This window comes from Trachemys scripta, chromosome 1, assembly GCF_013100865.1.
Source record: "Trachemys scripta elegans isolate TJP31775 chromosome 1, CAS_Tse_1.0, whole genome shotgun sequence".
Lineage (NCBI taxonomy): Eukaryota > Metazoa > Chordata > Testudines > Emydidae > Trachemys > Trachemys scripta.
Genome location: NC_048298.1, coordinates 134,870,742 through 134,880,759, shown reverse-complemented (window position 1 = coordinate 134,880,759; position 10,018 = coordinate 134,870,742).

Here is a 10,018-nt window from a genome sequence, read left to right as displayed (position 1 = left end):
AAAAATCAATCAGGTTCTTAAAAAGAAGGTTTTTAATTAAAGAAAAAGGTAAAAATCATTTCTGTAAAATCAGTATGGAAAATAACTTTACAGGGTAATCAAACTTAAAGAGCTCAGAGGACTCCCCTCTAGTCTTAGGTTCAAAGTACAGCAAACAAAGATAAACACTCTAGTAAAAGGTATATTTACAAGTTGAGAAAACAAAGTAAAACTAAGACGCCTTGCCTGGCTTTTTAGTTACAAGTTTGCAATATGAGACTTGTTTAGAAAGATGGGGAGAACCTGGATTGATGTCTGGTCCCTCTCAGTCCCAAGAGCGAACAAAACCCAAACAAAGAGCACAAACAAAAGCCTTCCCCCCCCCCAAGATTTGAAAGTATCTTGTCCCCTTATTGGTCCTTTGGGTCAGATGCCAGCCAGGTTACCTGAGCTTCTTAACCCTTTACAGGGAAAAGGATTTTGGAGTCTCTGGCCAGGAGGGATTTTATAGTACTGTACACAGGACAGCTGTTACCCTTCCCTTTATAGTTATGACAACCTCACATACACTTTAAGGTAGGGCTCCAAAAAACTGCTGCAGGAGAAAGGAGGGGCTTAGTATTCTAGAAGGAAAGCGGGCAATCAGGGGAGCAAAAAGGTCATGAATTGGTACCACACATCACTGAGTGCCACAGTTAGACCCATCCAGTTTGAAAAGCATCCCTAACCTCATTCCAGCCTTCCTCCCAGATACCATGCTCTCCTGCACCCAGTTCCCCTCAGACACAGACAGGCTCCCAAACATAATCATCCATCCCTCATAATTATTAGCTGGGGAAAATTCTGAATCCAGATTCCACTCCTTCCAAAGGTAGTAAATGTGGGTAGTTAATATGAGAATTGTCCTTGGGGTTGCAATGATTGTGGAAGGCAGGTCTGGTGCTCTGAAGATAAGAACTCTGCACTGCCATGCTGGAAACATAAATTCAGTTTCTTTATTCTTCCTGTGTCTGAGCTGGGAGTGCTGTGCAGAATCTCCTGGTGTACTGTTTGACTAGGCAATGGCATTTTAGTTTCTACATACAAGCCATTCCCAGATCTGGCTGTGGCTGGAAGCACTGTGGATGATAGGCCCAATGATCTAAGAGTTGGTGCTCTGCACTGTCCTCAGGGTGACCTAGATTATAATCCCATTCCTGCACACACTATCTCACATCTTCTGGGCCAGAAGGAGCACTCAAGAAGCATGGCCATTGCCCATAGGTTCAGTTCTTTGCACCACCAAACTCTTCAACAGTTTGAGAAAACATTTCACTGAGAGTGACTCAATCAATTTTTGTGATTATGGGGCTGAGAGTGACTATGCATTATTTACAGAACTTGAATTGGCAGGATGTAATAGAATGGTGCTTTATTTTCTAGGATTGTTTTGTACTATGGCGAAAACTGTGCATACCTGTACTATCAACATTTGAAAGTTTATAACAGTAAGAACTGTAATGTAAAGTACCCCTGGATCTGTGAGAAGGCAGCTGTCCAGATGACCTAAAGAGACAATCAGCAGAAGGAACACTGGAAGAGCATCAATGAGTTCTGGTTTCAGTGGTAGCCATGTTAGTCTGTATCAGCAAAACGCAAAAAACATGGCTACCACTGAAACCTGTCACCATGCAAGGCACTGAATTTTTCCGTATGAAGTGGAAATCCATCAACTTCATGAAAAAACTCGTCACACAAAGACTCCTGTTTTTTCAATGAGTTCTGATTTTCTTCTGCAGATTTCACAAAATGAGGATTCATGGTGATATTTAAATAGAGCCAAACCAGAACCTTTGCTTGCTTGCTTGCAAATAAAGAAACAGAACTAGGAAGTCTCTGGCAGATATAAGGCACCAGCAGTATCAAATAGCTACTGACACACACCAGAGGGAAGGTACATGCACAGTAAATCTAGTTCTGAAATGTGTAACTGTTGCAGAAGTGAAACAAATAACTTCAGACAAAAAATAAGGCTACAGGAATTAGAGATGGAAAAAGACCTATGTGACCACCTATTGTCAATCCCCTGGGAACTCACTACATATCTATCTGTTCGCTACAGTATATTCTCCAAGGCTTTATCTGGTCCATTTTAAATGACTCAAGTGATTACCACTTCCATTTGGGAGGACATACAACCTTCTAATAGATCTCAGTGTTAAATATTTCATGATACTCCATCTTCATTTTCATCACACTTACTCCTAGTTACTGTATAAACCTTCAGTGACCCAAGCAAGTCACCTTCCATCTTTTATTCTTCAGAGACTTGTGAAAGATTATTGTAGTTCTTTGGGTCCTTAGTCATTACTTGGCTCTGAATCATTTCCTCATATTTCAGTTCTTCCAGCCTCTTGATCATTTTGTGTAGTATGGGGCTGTAAAAAGTGCTCTACATTCCAATTCCATATGATTACCTCTTTACTGAGGTAATATGGTTTTAATACAGTGCCTAGGAACTCTCTGGCACTTGCTGGCAATAGACATCAGAGTCAAATACTGCGGTTAGATTTTTGAAAGGAGTGGGTTATTATATACAGAATAAGATTTGTAGTTATGCCAGGGAAGATGATGATAATAATTAGATTTCTGCTATGAGCCCTACTTGGTGTTACACCTAAAAACCCCAGATGCAGAACACATGGCCTCTTAATTAATAATGCTCCTCATATAGAGCATGTTACCCCTGAGTAACAGAAGGCTTTTTTGAAGGGGCATGTGGAGGTCGGGTGATCCTGTAGAGGGTTCGGAAAAATATTAATTGCTAATAGTGGGGCAGCTGAATGTTTGTCTGTATCTTTATAATACACACATACCTTGATTTTTAGACGGATGTCTTTTATAACTCCAAATAAATTATACCTTGTACTTCTATGGCACCTTTCATCAAAAGATCCCAAAGCACTTTATACGTGTGAATGAATGACGCCTCATGACATCCACGTATGATACTGTAAAGGTTGATACAAGATGAGGTGCTCACAGTAACAGATCTCAGATTTAAACAAGAGTCTGCTTGTGATGGTGTTTTCAGTGAGGGAATCTTACCTCTGGAACACGCTCACTGGATTTGTTGACTTTCAAGTCATGTTTCAAGGAATCTCTATGTTCTTAGGTTTATCCTGGGGGAATGCATTAAGTGGGTGAAGTAGAATAGAGATTTTTGAGACGTTTGTATGATTTTTGGATGTACATTGTCTTTTGGAAGTTTTATGTAATTTATTTCAAACCTATTTATGTACTCAAAGCTCTACTGGAACAAATACATTAAAAAATTAGGTGTCTGAATGCAATGTTCCAGGTGCAGTGTCACCTGAGTGACATAGAAAATGACTATCACATCCCTGTCTGTGACATGACACCTCAAAGTATGAAGCCCTAAACTACAATGGCCTTTGGGGTATCATTAGGGTGACCAAATAGCAAATGTGAAAAATCAGTACAGGGGGTGTGGGGAAATAGGTGCCTATATAAGAAAAAGTCCCAAATATTGAGACTGTCCCTATAAACCTGGGACATCTGGTCACCCTAGCTATCATATCATGTGGCAAATTCATATCTAATTGATTGTCCACTCCTGCCTACAAGAAATGCATTTCAACATTACTGCTTTTCAGGTTTGTGATGTTGCACTCCATATGTTTATGGAAATATGCTTATAAATGTGAATGTAATGTAACTAGAATATGCTTTATGCAAAAGGTCTCTTGTAAGGTATCATTACAAAGCTTATAATCAACTGAATGCGTTCATCCTATTTGTATGAATGTATCATTCGTGTATCTAAAACTAGAAATATGAAGTATTACTCTGAGGTCCTATTGTAATTATGCAAAGTGTGGGCCATTAATGGTGGCTTAGGATCTTGATGGCTCCCATTAACTAGGACAATTGGTTGTGAATGGGTTTATTTACCTGCAAGCCTTCCTGTGTACTTGACATGGGTAATGAAGAATGAGGTCTTACACTGACATGTGACCATTTCACATGATACTGGAATCCATCTTAAACCTGGTGCTTTTCCATTTAGAAGGAAGGGTGGGGACCCAGAAAGACAAAAGATTCCCATCTTGTGCCAAAGCTATAAAATGGGGTGGAGCAGGACAAAGGGGGCCCAGTCAGGAGGAATCCCCTACTTTTCACCTAAGATGCCTGCTGGAACTAACAAGGTCTGTACCAGGGGAAAGGATTGGGCCAAGACTAGGAAGGAGTCTAGTCTGTGAAAGAAGCTTATTGGAACATCTCTGAGGGTGAGATATACCTGTAATCAGTTTCTTAATGTATTAGGCTTAGACTTGCGTGTTTTGTTTTATTTTGCTTGGTAACTTTGTTCTGTCTATTATTACTTGAAACCATTTAAATCTTACTTTTTATACTTAATAAACTCACTTTTGTTTATTAATTAACCCAGAGTAAGTGATTAATACCTGGGGGAGCAAACAGCTGTGCATCTCTCTCTATCAGTGTTATAGAGGGTGGACAATTTATGAGTTTACCCGGTACAAGCTTTATACAGAGTAAAACGGATTTATTTGGGGTTTGGATCCTATTGGGAGCTGAGTGTCTGGGTGCCGGAGGCAGGAGCACTTCTTAAGCTGTTTTCAGTTAAGCCTGCAGCTTTGGGGGCATGGTTCCAACCCTGGGTCTGTGTTGCTTGTGTGTCTGGCTCAACAAGGCAGGGTTCTGGAGGCCCAAACTGGCAGAGAAAATGGTCTTAGAGATAGTCTCAGCACATCAGGTGACAGTTCCCAGGGGGTCTCTGTGACCAAACCCGTCACAAGGTTTATCCTTCCTATTAAATATCGGGGCCATACTCTCTGTTGTGTTCAACTTCTGACTTCATTGGACAGCTAACATGCCTAGTAATATCAGCATGGAGATTAGATCTTCCATCACCAGTAGATCACCTACCAACAAGGGCCATTTGTGCATATGGGGACTGTGTGTTCTAGTTTGTTATTTTAGGGTTTCTGGTTAGCACAGAGGCTGCTGTGACTGACTTGTTTTCTTGTCTAAAACGCCAATGAAATATTTGTGATTTTATTTGTAAAACAAATGTAAGCCATGCCTGCTCAGTGTGGTGCTCTGTCCCATTCTAGTGGTGGTTAGACCAGGCAGAGATTGATTAGCCTGCTGCAGCCTTGACTAACAGGCAGTAGAGAATCATGCATTAAGATCAAGCAGTCTTAATCAAGATCCCTGCTGATGACGACTTACCATGGGGCATCACCGTTACACAAATGTGAAGAATTACATGGATTTTGAGAAAGATAAAAAGTGTTTGTGAGGTGGGGAATGTGCTGGCCTTCCCGTTATTGATTTTATTAGAGCTGTATCAGAGCCAGGAATTCTGTCTCATACAAAAATTCACATTTCTCCCCCAAAATTTCAGTTCCAAATCCGAACAAAAGGCCAGGTGTGTTCAAATTTATGCAGAACAGACTTTTTCAAAAAATGCCCTGCCAGGAAGCCAGGCTGGCTCTCTGATAGGCTGCTGGAGTGGTTGAGGAGACAGGGAGCTCAGGGAGTCCCGCAGCCCTTGGGAGCTGCGTGGATGGGTGGACAGGCTGGCAGGAAACAAGGCAGCTGTGGGTTCCTGTGGATGTTTCTATTCTGTCAAATCCACATTTTCCAACAGAAAACAATTCCATTGGAATTTTTTTGACCAGTTCTAGTTTCAATTCTTCATTCTTAGAGTCACATGTTCATTTCTCTATACTTTAGGAAGGGAAGCACATCTTAATTTAGCAGCATGGGAGATTCCCATATGATTTCAGCCAGAACATAGGATAGTGATTAATATTTCTTTTCTTGACTTCTGCTTTTTTAACTCTGTAATTGTATCTCTTTCAGCTGGGGTTAATATAGAGGAAAATAACAGAAAATTTGCTATGAAGGACAAGGAGTAATGGTCTCAAGTTGCAGTGGGGGTTCCAAAGAGGATGGATCTAGACTGTTCTTAGTGGTACCTGATGACAGAACAAGGAGTAATGGTCTCAAGTTGCAGTGGGGGAGGTTTAGGTTGGATATTTCACAAGGAGGGTGGGGAAGCACTGGAATGGGTTACCTAGGGAGGTGGTGGAATCTCCTTCCTTAGAGGTTTTTAAGGTCACGCTTGACAAAGCCCTGGCTGGGATAATTTAGTTGGGAATTGGTCCTGCTTTGAGCAGGGAGTTGGACTAGATGACCTCCTGAGGTCCCTTGCAACCCTGATATTCTATGATTCTATGATTTTAAGGATGATTAAACAATTTTAAATCTGCAGTCCCAAACTCTAGTCTCCATCTACAGAATATAAGTGCAAACATTTTTTGGTCTTTGTATGACCTGGTTGTACAGATATAAATGACAACCAAGGACTGGGTCCTCCAGTCCAGTCAAACTGCACTCAGTGCACTGGGTGAGAGGGACAATGGTGATTTGAGTGGTTTAATGTTGAGGCTGGTTCTATGCTGGCTCAGTCCTTTGGATAGATTAAAACAACCTCATAGTTTAGAGTGATTATCTCCTCTATCAACCGTCCCAAGGAACCATTCTGGCAGCTGGGGCTTCCTTGCTTTCTTTCCCCCAACAATGGTAAGTCACACCTGGAAGTTTGGGTGTGATAGGAACCACTACAGTGGTTCTATTTAACCAGAGGAGCCTTCTGTGCAGAGTGAATATTTTGCAGAGGTCAGGATCTATGATAGCCTTGCACTGGGGGACTGGTGCAGTGCTGCCCTAATAGACATTGAAAGTGGGAACTAAAATATAAGAGCAATACCTATAGTTCTGGTTGCACGGGCAACCTTAATTCTGGCATTTCCTACCTTCCAAGTGCTGGACTTTGCAAGCTTAACATCTTTTTTGTTTTTATGTTATACATATGGATTGCTCACTAGCTACTAAATGCAACTTCCACTGGGCTGGAGGGACACGTTACAACAGTTGTTACTAGGGTAAGCAGAGACTAACTCTTCCATCTGAAACCATGAAAGCAAATTTTAGATAAACAGAATTGCTCATGCCAAAATTTGGTCAAGACAGTGCAGCTGTCATTCTTACTCTTGTGAAAAGTTCCTTGAGATCTGTGGTAATTAAAAATGATACCGGCTGCAGTTTCACATTGCATCTGAAAAATTGCACATCTGGTCATTTAAAAACATTCATTGTAGTAGTTCTTCCACTAGGACAACTGAGATACTGCCCCACTTAGAAAAGATTAATTAAAGTGAATTTATCATTCAGTTCAATGCATTAATGGATCCTGCACAGCTATTCATCTTCCAAATGAAGCCTCCTGGAGCATTGTCAGGGCTGGGTTATGAGAAGACGGCCTAGTGCTAGAGCCAGAATCAACCATCAGGAATCAGAATCCTGGGTTGATCCAGGATCAGAGTCAGGAGCTGAGGCCAAGGCAGGAGTAGTGGAGGGTAAGGCTAAAGTCATGGATCAGGGATCAGAGGCAGAAGACAAGGTAAGCCAGAAACCAGGGTTCAGAGCCAAGAGGAAAAGCCAAGATCAGGAATCCAGAATCAGAATGAGGAAGTAGGGTCTGTACCCCAGCTAATTAGGGTTCCTGTATCCTCCCCAGACTTAAATAGTATGTCCAGACCAATCAGGAATGTCCTATCAATCAGGCCCTTCATGGGCGGCATATCCTGGTGTGTGTGAAGGTCCCTGAGGCTCATGACCTGCTCAGTGTGTCCACTTCCAGAGCTGTTAGGTGATTGGGGGGGCAGTGGTTGCTACATGGGAGATCTGCAGATGTGGGTTCTAGACTGGCTGTTCCTTACACATGCAATGCGGACTGTGTTGAAGACATCCCAATATAAACAGCAGAAAGGCTTTAGAGGACGAATTATTGCCTTGATTGAACAATGACAGTAGAAGCCTGAGAAACACTTCAAAATGTCCTTTAGTTAGCAAGTGCATGCTGAGATAACATTGTGATGCCACACCTAAACCATTGAACAGCAGGTGACAATAGGCACTGTTCCCTCTGAACACCATTACCAAAGAGTAAGGGCATTTGGCATGAGGAGGGTTAGGTTTGGGACCATCTACCCTAAGGCAAATGGCTTCACTACTAAATGATGCAGTAATATGCTGAAATCTATCAGTAATGTCTTCTTTCCAAGGATAAAAATATCAGCATTTGTCCAGACAATCACTTGCAACACTGAGCACTCTGTTATCATATTTATTCTGAAATCCTCCAGCCTTTGCCTCAGTAAAGATTCTTACTCTCCTTAGCACTTAGGACTTCTTAAGACAGACAGCAAACAAAGACTGGCAAAGATTCATTTTTTCTTTCTTTGTGGAGATGCTTATGTTCCTTCAAATGAAAATAGAACCTTTGACAAAGTTCCCCACATCTCTTTGCAATAGAAGGGAATCAGTTAAGATGTCATTTGTACCACTGGTCACCTACATATTAGCTATGATACCATTCAACATTCCAAATCACGGAGTTGTTTGCTAGCTTTGTATGGAATGGGAGATACGTAAAAATTAAGCTACAATACCTGTTCCTAAAATGTAAAAGGTTTCTTAAACATATTAAGAGGAAAGCTGTATGATATAGCCTATCAGTGTAAAACTAACTATATTTTAAATGAAAACATAAGCTCCATCGCACTGGCTTTATGTTAAACTATCAATGGCTGACTTTTATTGGTTAAGGAAATGAGTGAGTCTTGGGCCTTTCTCATTCTCAAAAATATTATTATTCTGTTCAGGATAGGAAGGATGATCCAGTTACTAGGGCAGTGGTCTGGGAGTTAGGAAACCCAGGTTTGGTTCCCTGCTCTGCCACAGACTTCTTGTATGACCTTGAGCAAGTCACTTAGCCTCTCTGTGCATCAGTAAAATGTGGCTAAAAACACTGACCTACCTCACAGACGTGTTGTGAGGATAAATATATTAAGGATGCAGAGATTAAAGTGAGGCACTCAGAAACTACACCAATGTGGGACATATAAGTACCTAAAATAGATTATCATTAAAAGTGATATAAATCTTCAACTCAAAGAAATTTTGGAGATGCAATAGTAGTTCTGGGAGGTTAGTAGGGCTGTCTAGAAATTGGGAGATACTGGAGAAAATCTTCCTATTAAAAAAAAACCACTTTCAATAGAACTTACCCTGCAATAAATTCACAATCATTTTAGGAGAAATCCAGTGGCTACAAGTTAGTCCAATTTTTAAAAAGCATTTGGCTTTTGAGTGGCATTGATAGGGACAAATATGTAATTCATGCGTATTTCCCTGTAGTGACAGCCTGGACACTTTTTTACTAGATGTTATAATGTTTAAAAAGTTATTTGAAGTAAAGAAAATCAGTCTAAAATTTTCTCTAGTACTCAAGATAAAGCAATTCAGTATCTGCCCAGATGATATAACACAGAGCAATTAGCCCAGCTGGTAGTTTATGGGACTTGGGATTGGGTGGAGGGATTTGGTTCTTTATTTTCCTTTCCTTACTTTTATGGTTTTGTTTTGTTTTCTTCAGTAGCCCTTAGGAGACGTGGGTGAGCTGTGCTTTTTTATCAGTGTTTTCTACATGGTATTGAATTCCTGATGTTCCCATACTGTAATAAATCCTGTATGGGGCTTGTAGAGAGCAGAGAGTGTTATGTTATTGGAATTCCCAGTTCTGTTCTCTCCTGCTTTGTTTGACAAATTGTGTGTGTGTTACATTAATTACTCTATTGATCTATGGGGACTTGATAATTATTCTGCAATGGTGTGCACCCAGTATTCACAGGTGCACATTGGGATATGTGCTTTCATACTGAACTTCCTAATACAATCTCATGAGTATTGTATAGCGCCTGCCCAGTATTTGGCACAGAAAAGAGAAAAATCTAACTCCTGCACAAGAAATCTACAGCCTGTGTTTGCCCCTCTCCTCCTAGGAAGCAGGCTATGCAGAGAATGGTGCCGAAGCTGGAGCTAATTTCTCCATCAGCAAAAGCAAAGCAATATTGTAAGTGGAGAAAAGATTTGGGAGTTATTC